Source organism: Phaethon lepturus, unplaced genomic scaffold (genome assembly GCF_000687285.1).
Source record: "Phaethon lepturus isolate BGI_N335 unplaced genomic scaffold, ASM68728v1 scaffold13225, whole genome shotgun sequence".
Taxonomy (NCBI): domain Eukaryota; kingdom Metazoa; phylum Chordata; class Aves; order Phaethontiformes; family Phaethontidae; genus Phaethon; species Phaethon lepturus.
The window spans coordinates 1-9434 of NW_010538441.1; positions in this window are offsets into that span (position 1 = coordinate 1).

A 9434-nucleotide genomic window follows, 5' to 3' on the forward strand; every position below is an offset into this window, starting at 1 on the left:
GCTAAACCTCATGAGGTTCCACACAAGCCCACACAGCTTGCCCAGGTCCCTCTGGATGGCATCTCATCCCTCAGACATGTCAACTGCACCACTCAGCTTGGTGTCATCTGCAATTGCTGAGGGTGCTCTTGATCCCACTGCCTATGTCACTGATGAAGATACTACACAGTGCTAGTCCCAGTACAGACCCCTGAGGGACACCGCTCGTCACCGATCTCCATCTGGACATTCAGCCATTGACCACTACCTTCTGCATGTGACCATCCAACCAATTCCTCATCCACCCACAGTCCATCCATCAAATCCATCTCTCTCCAATCTAGACAGAAGGATGTTGTGTCAAAGGCTTTACGGAAGTCCAGATGGATGACATCAGTAGCTGTCCACTATGTGGACACTGTTCACTGATGTGGTCACTCCATCACAGAAGGCCGCTAAGTTGGTCAGGCAGGACCTGCCCTTGGTGAAGCCATGCTGGCTGTCTTGCATCACCTCCCAAGGTCCTCCTGCACAGCTTCTAGGAGGATCTGTTTCATCATCTTCACAAGCACAGAGCTGAGGCTGACAGAATGGTAGTTCCCAAGGTCCTCCTTGCTACCCTTTTTAAAAATGGGCGCAACATCTCCCTTCTTTCAGTCTCCAGGGACTTCACCTGACTGCCAAGACTTTTCAAATAGCAATGACGGTGGCTTGGCATCTACATCAGACAGTTCCCTCAGGACTCTGGGATGCATCTCGTCAGGTCCCATAGACTTACATCCTCAGGAGGTCACGAACCTGATCTTCCCCTACAGTGGGAGGGACTTTGCTCCTCCAGTCCCTGTCTTGTGGTGGGAAGCGACACTGCCAGTGAAGACTGAGGCAAAAAAGTTCTTGAGTACCTCAGCCTCGTCCTCATCCGTTGTTACCAGTCTGCCAGTAACCCCCTCATCAGGGGGTACGCTTTCTTTGATCTTCGTTTTCTGGCTGACATACATCTAGAAGCCCTTATTATTATTCTTTGCATCTCTTGCCAAGTTCAGCTCCAGCTATGCCTTGGCCTTCCTGACCCCATCCCTGCATAACTGGGCAGCATCCCTGTACTCTTCCCAGGATATTTGCCCCTGCTTCCACTGCCTGTGCATTTCCTTCTTGCCCTTTAGTTTGACCAGCAGGTCTCAACTCAGCCATGCCAGCCTCTTGCCTTCCTTTCCCAGTTTTTTATACCTGGGGACTGAGAGCTCTTGTGCTCCATGGAAAGTGTCCTTTAAGATCTGCCAGCTCTGTTCTGCTCCCTTGTCTCCAAGGGCGGTTTCCCAGGGGTTCCTATTGATTAACTGCTTGAAGAGCTGGAAGTTTGCTTTCCTAAAATTCAGGGTCCTGACTTTTCTCTTTGCTGCCCCATATCCCTCAGGACTGCGAACTCCACGAATGCATGATCACTGCAGCCCAGGCTGCCTCCACTCTTGATGTCATCTATTAGCTCACTTGCGTTTGTGACCAACAGGTCCAGTATCTCATCCCTTCTAGTAGGGCTGTCTATTATCTGGCTTAAGAAGTTATCCTCAATACATTCCAGGAGTCTCCTGGATTGCCTAGCTCCCCAAGTTACTCTTCCAGCAGATGTCAGGCTGGTTGAAGCCCCCCAGCAGGACAAGAGCTTGTGAACGCAACACCTCCTGTAGCTGGAGTGAGAAGGCTTCATCAATAGACTCCCCTTGATCGGGGGTCCTGTAGCAGACACCAGACAAGGTTCCCTTTGTTGCCTTGGCCTCCGATTCTTACCCATGAGCTTTTGACCTGCTCGTGGCTATTCCTCAGAGACAGCTCTTCACCCTCTAACCATTCCTTGATTCAGAGGGCCATGCCATATCCCTCAGGACTGCGAACTCCACGAATGCATGATCACTGCAGCCCAGGCTGCCTCCACTCTTGATGTCATCTATTAGCTCACTTGCGTTTGTGACCAACAGGTCCAGTATCTCATCCCTTCTAGTAGGGCTGTCTATTATCTGGCTTAAGAAGTTATCCTCAATACATTCCAGGAGTCTCCTGGATTGCCTAGCTCCCCAAGTTACTCTTCCAGCAGATGTCAGGCTGGTTGAAGCCCCCCAGCAGGACAAGAGCTTGTGAACGCAACACCTCCTGTAGCTGGAGTGAGAAGGCTTCATCAATAGACTCCCCTTGATCGGGGGTCCTGTAGCAGACACCAGACAAGGTTCCCTTTGTTGCCTTGGCCTCCGATTCTTACCCATGAGCTTTTGACCTGCTCGTGGCTATTCCTCGGAGACAGCTCTTCACCCTCTAACCATTCCTTGATGCAGAGGGCAATGCCTCCACGCTTCCTTCCCCGCCTGTCCCTTCTGAATATCCTGGAGCCATCGATAACCACACTCCAGTCATGGGATTCATCCCACCAAGTTTCAGTAATGGCAACTAGGTCGTAGCTTTCTATAAGCATGGTGGCTTCCAACTCCTCCTGTTTGTTGCCCATGCTGTATGCCTTCGTGTAGAGGCACTTCAGCTGGACTGTCGGCCATGTCACCTTCTTAGAGGAACACCTCTTAATTCCTTTGAGGTATTTCATGGGCATTTCCCTATTGGCCCCTATGACCTCAGGAGCCCCTAGCTCGTCTCTGTAAGGCTTCAAGTGTGCTGCAGTGTAGCCCACACATCTCTGAGCAACAGGCTGAGGGCCGTCGCTGGTGCCCCACCCCTCCAACCTTGGTGTGTCATCCCACAGCTTGTCACAGGCAAGCCTGATATTATCCCCTCCCACCTTCAAGTCTAGTTTAAAGCCCTGTCTGTGAGCCCCAGAAAGCTACCTGTTTCACAGTCCTCCCCTGCAACTCTGCCTAGCACCAACCGTAATAGAAAGATTCACTTTTCCCGGTGCTGAACTTTAAATCAAAGAAAGGAAAAGGAAGAAAAGGTAAGCCATTGGACAAAAGTTGCCATGGCACTTGCTCTATAATTTTTTCTCATTCATATATATATATATATGAATACGTATGCTTATTAGTATAGTTGGAAACCAGACTGACTTCAACCAAGCAATCCACATTACGAGTGGTTCAACCACACCAATTCATCCAGAAGGAGGTGTAGGAGGGTAGGTTTATCATCTAGCAGGTGCAGTCCAGAAGGAAATGAAGAGATTTATGCCTGGTAGCCAGCACAAAACAAATCAAGTCCAGACTAGCCTAAAAACTGTGTTGTGGGGAGGAAAAAAAATACACTATTCAGTTGAAGATCATTAGTTTAATGGAAAGAATGAAGACAGGTTGTATAGTTGGTGATCACAAGTAACCAAAGATCAGCTATTACAAGCCACTGAAAAAATTCTACAAAAGATTAGTAACCCTAAGGCAGTGCCTCAGCCAAATTTTTTTTTTTTTTTTTTCAAAATGTGTTACTAACAGGCATTTAAAACTTGCAGGTAAGATTCAATCAGCTAGGGTTTATTTTAGGCATCAAGAATATCTAAGCAAAATAAGGGAAGAAATAGTCCGTCCTTCTATCCATTGATTCGATTTCTTAGTTTTGGTCCTTGCTGTAATACTGATTGCCCTCCACATCCCTGACCAATCTCCCTGTGACTCAGTTTCTCAACATGTTAAAAAATTGGGAGGCAAGGCTGTCACAGGCACAAAATCATAGCCTTCGCTATGATCTGCTCCCGCAGAAACACACTAGATAAATGTTAAGGGTTAATAACATCAGGCTTACAGGGTTGTAAATACATTTGTTTATATAATGCTTTACATGAATGCGAATGAAGTTATTAACAGGCCCGCATGTTGTCTATTGTTTTTCTTGGTTTTAGTGTCTGCAGCATCCTGTCTTATCCCTTCTGCTCAATGAGCTGGCTACCATCCTTCTCTTCCAAATCCCTGAATTAGCGCTCAGTCCTGATTCCTAGCTCCTTATGTTTGGGCTTCTCAGTTTATTATTCAAAGATATTATTTTTTAAAACTTACTCACTGAAACATATTTTTTTAAAAAAATCATCAAGATAATGAGATTCAATTTCATCATACCAGATATTTTCTGTGACACAAAACTGCAACCCCACATGGCGTTATTGTCTTTTAATTGAGATCAGAGGACATGTAAATGAGACAATATTTCTTAGGTCCCATTAAGTGATGTCTCCAGGATGATTAGAAGAGGCTCAACCAGACAGGACACAGTCCTCTAACATCTGCGCGCAGCACTGCCGGCCTGCACGCTGACCTGCCCCAAGCTGCAATTGCTTCTCAGAGAAGTCTTTGATTTACTGGAAATGTGGCCACTGTTTCTGGGCCACCGTGTCATGGCCGTATCACTGCCAAAACTGCTGAAAGTCCGCAGACCAAAATCCCCTTTTCTCCTGCAACTAGGGCACAGGGAAAATGCAGAGGTGCAAGTGCTGAAGTGACTCGTGCACATAATGCATGCTTTCCTCCCAGTTCTGCTTCTGCCAGAGGCATCAAGGATAAGGGTTAAAATGGAAGTCAAAGATTTACATGGCAGTGGGCAGGAGAAGCAATTGCCAGAAGTTTTAAAGCCCTTGTGAAGGCAGCAGGGATGACCCGTGTAGCAATGCAGGCACAGGACTTCATTCTGTAGCCGTTATCCTGAGTAATGTGAACACCCCAAAGTTCCCAACGTCAACAGTACTGATAGGTAATACAAAACAGAAATAATTTTTATTTTTAAAGCGACTATGGAGAGGATAATGTCCCTGTTTCTGTAGTAAGGCGGCTTACAGCTATGGTGTCATAGCAACATTTTAAGGCAGGGACAGGATCAGACGCATTTAGGTATACGTTCAATGAGACACTGAAAAACCTGACTAATGAGGAAACAGCACAGGGATACTCTCATAAATGTTGTGCCAGATATAGCCACTGACAGTGACGGCACACACCTTCCTGTTCTTGGAAGAGGCAAACAAAAAAATCCAGTAAAGCACTGCATGACTGTGAAAGCTGTCTGTATGAAACAACGTGGTACATGGGAGAGCAGGTCTGCCAGCTCTCACAGCAAATGCATGGCTTTCCAAAAGGCAAGAAGATAACAGCAGAAGACAGACTGTTTTTCAGGATACAGAGTTTTAGTGCTTGGGATCTTACAAAGTCTCCTGAACTTCCATTCTCGTTCAGGACAGACGTCTCTTTCCACTAAATAAAGGGAGCACAGCACATGCTACGTGACTCATTTTTTCGCCTGTACTGTCGTCGCGTGGGAGTGGGAAAAGCAGCTGGAATCCATCTGCAGAGCACAAGGAGAGTTTCAAGTAAACGCCAGTAAAGAAAGCCTCCGCATTAAATGCGTGGCTAGGTAGAGATGACTACTGCAGTAACTGCCAGTTTAACTGAGAGCCTGACGGAGAGCTTTGCTTTGTGACTGGAAGGAGGTAACCCTGCACACTACACAGGGCAGGTCCCGATTGAAAACAGATGAACCATTTGTTTCTGATGATACAAGGATTTATCCTGATTGCCTTCCCCATGATCCCAGCCCAGCAGTAGCTGTGCTGAAGGAGCCACGGCAGAACCACATGCCCTCCTTGCTTTCACAGACAAGACCTCACAAGGAAGTGGTACTGTACCAAAATAACTCTGTCGATTTGCTACTTTGCATTCAAAAAAATGAGCCTGTTATAATTTGTAGACATACATGAAAGGGCTGCGTGAAAACCAAGCTCAGCTGACTGGGACATGGAGGCCCCAAGGACCTTGTCCATGCTCAGGGGCAGATGTGCCTTTGCCAGAAGGGTGCTCCTTCCCTGTAATTCACTCCTCTTCTTCCTCACAAAGCCCTCCCAGGCACCTTACAGAGTTCAGCTGTTACAGATAAAATGAGCTACTGTGGCAAGATGGCTCAAAAAATTGGACTGCCCTTTTGTGGGACTCGCAGGGAAAGCCAGTTCCTGCTGGCAGGTTGGGACTGCAGGAACATGCTCATGGTCCCTCTGCTTGGGGGACTAAGGCAACTTGCCATAGCCTGAAGCGGTCTGGCTCCAGCAAGAGCAAGTCAGAACAAGCAGGACAGGGACACTTCTGCCCCTTGTGATTTCATACAGACCCATGCACCAAGGACCCTACAGCCTCTTCCATGCAGATTCATGGCCAGGAAGGAGCCGAGGTTGCAGCCACAGACAGGATGACCAACAGCATGGCTGGCACGGTAGTGTAAGACCCTCTGATGCAGTACTTTGCATGTATTTGGACATTTCCATCTAAGGATCTCATGTCAACCTGAGGTTATAGATAACAGGGTGATTGACTAGAATATGCTGGAATACCCTAAGGCTATTTTTTTCTACTTTGGGTTTTTAAGTAACGCCAGCTTTTAGGCTATACTAGAAAAAGGAACTGAACAGTCTCACTTGAGGTTAAAAAACAAACCAACAAACAAAAAACCCTGAAGGACCTAGGGCACTTTGTGCCGTCAAAAAGTTACATTAACTAATTGCAAGTCTAACAAAAGAGACAACAGCACCCAGCTACAGGACTAACTCCTACAAACTCTAAATGCTCCATTTATATGGAGCTCTCAGAAACGCATCCTTAGAAATTAAGAAGAAAAAAAAAAAAATCTTTTTGACAGTTTGAAGTTTGTGGTTTATGATTCTCATGTCTGCATATTTCTAGACACCAGCCAAGACCAGACTTGTTGGCTTTGAGCATTATACTTACTGCTCATGCCTTAGTTTCCCTACCCAAAAGTAAAGGTTAATGACAACATTTCAAAGCAAGCACTCAGTATTTCACGAAGGCAAGTATTTTGCAGTAACACTGTAATTCACTCCCCACAGCATACTGACTTGCAACTTTTCTGGTTTGACTGTAGGCTGAACCAGAAATTTGACAAAAAAGGCTGGTTTGCACAGGGGCTTTCAAGCCCTATTTCACACAAGAGCTTTAGATCAAAATAAGCAGCAGATCTCCAGCAGATCTCCTAAGTATTTTCATTCATCTTCATTCCTAGGTTTTTAAGCTAAATATTAATGTTACATAGTGACTTTCAGCCTGTTGAGTTTTGCATAAGGCACAGTTAAAACTTTTAACAAATATCTCAAATTGTAAAATGCAGACAGAACCTTCTATAAGATTTAAGACATTCAATTTTTCTTCCTTTCTCCCCCCCCCCCCCAAAAAATTAGTTCTCTCTGTCATCTTCCCTGGTTTGTCCTCCCCCCATTACCACTACTCCTGGGGTTTCACTGATGGCAGTATGACTAGGAAAAAACTAGTCAAAGAGAAAAAACTGTAAAAGACATGGCCTATGAAGTTCTCCATCTCCTGTTTTTAGGGAAATCACTTTAAATACAGCAATAATTCCAGAGACGAGCATTAGAAGTTAATGACTCATCAAAAGAACAGGAAATAGGAAACTTTTAAGACCTTAAAGGCACAGCAAAGAGAAGCTATTTCATGTCATGTACAACACAACCACCCTAACTACAGTATTTCATGCTCAATGGGGGGAAACAGCATTTGAGACCATCTATCACAGTAATTATGTGATGCTGGAGGGAGCACAACTTTATTTTTTATTCAGTTTGACCCTGAGCACCGTCAAAATGGAAGACTACAAACATTTGAGAAGTGATATATTGGCACCAGCCAACACTTAAACAAGAAAGATTTGTTAAAAAAAATTAAAGTAAATAATTCATAGGCCAAATCCAATTCTCATAATATATTAGGAGTTATTCCCCTGAAGTCCAAGTTAACTGAGATTTGCCCCAGTGTAATAGGAGATTTCACATGAATACCTGAACTCCAATTCCATCACATAACTTTAGGCAGAAATAACTCTTCATGAATTCTCTAAAACTACTGGTCCTCTATCTTCGAGCCCAATCCTACGCTCCTTCCTTGCCGAAAGCCGCATCTTTAGAACTTTATTCTACATTGATGCCTGAAGAACAGGTCTGTTTGATAATGAGTAGCAAGAGGAGCACCCTTCACCCCGAACAGTCAAAACCCACAGGCACTCCCTTCTGTTACTGTATTTTTGCTGTATAAGCCACAAAACCTCTCCCTTTCCCCACGACTGAGACTCAGGTGCCTTGCGCCTGCATGCAGGTAGCAGGAGGAGCTGTTTTCCTCCCCACTGTCCCTCCCTGGCTGCCCTCCTGCCTGTCCGACACCATCGCCTGCCTCTGCCCCAGCTCTCCCCATCTGTCACCCATCTCTGACTTTGTGCAATTACTTCAGGATTTATTTTCAAGCAGGATATAGGGTTGAAAATAGGCATTACTGTGTCCTCCCACTCCTGAGCTTCTACCTATTTGTTTCATTAACTTCTTTTACGTTGTCATGATATCATGCTGTAAGCTCTGTAGGGCAGAGACGGCCTTTGTAAGAGATACATGCACAGTGCCCACCCCGGTACCCCCCGCCTCGCTGACTGAGGCAAGAAAAGGAGTATTAAATACTGATACTGAAAACCTGTGAGTCAAGTTTTCCGATTCAGGCCCTAAGACAATGAAAAACTCTCCTTTATTGTGACGCAGGGACTGCCAGCTCGCAGACCGCACTTTCATCAACCGCTCTCTGTTCATTTCCAGATTTAGTTTTCATTAAAATGCAGTCCAGGATTAAAATAAGTCGGCCGGATCTATACGGTGGGGTAATTTGCAATAGTGCACCAGCGTACAGTCTTAATGACGCTACACCAATATGCCCTCCTGTGTCACCCTTAGCTGTGTTGCCAAAAAAAATAATAATCAGTCTGATCTGTGAAAGGACAACAACTCTCTGCTTCATATACTGGAAGGCAAAATATTTTTCTACAAGTTACTGAAAGCAGGTTTTTTAGGATGACTACTTCAGTAAATATGAAAACCTTCTTCTCCATTGCGTTTTCTATGCATATGCATAGAAGAACAAAAAATCTGCATCTTGCAGAAAAGTGCATAGGTAACAAAAAAACAGCTGAGCTGCTGTGGCTGACAACCTTAACCTAAGCATTTTTTGCTTTGTGTTGTTTATGAAGGCTTTTTATTGCAGAAGGGGGGGCAGTACCTGAAAGCCTCACAAGGCTACTTAACATTTACTGCTGAAAATGTAGCATTTCAGTGAAATTCGATATTTTCTTTCATCAAACGCAGGGAGCCTCAACCCACATGTTAACAGTAATGTAACAAGCCTACTGTATGTGCTACAACCAAAGATCCTTTTCCAATTAGAATTCATTTAGGTTGGGGGAGCGGAGGGGTCGGAGCAAAGAGGTGGCTCTGGAATTGATCTAGAAGTGGAATTCAACCATTCTGGCTGGGAGCATTAACGGCTCAGCTGGGAATCCCAAACACTTGCTCGGACTCTGCAGTGAACCAAGAAGTTAAAGAGCAATGTTAGAAAGGAGAACAGTTTGTCCCCGGAAAACTAAGGAAATGCATAAAAGAATGTTTCTTTTTTTACAGAGGAGGAAGAAAAAAAAGTCTTGTTACACTAGGG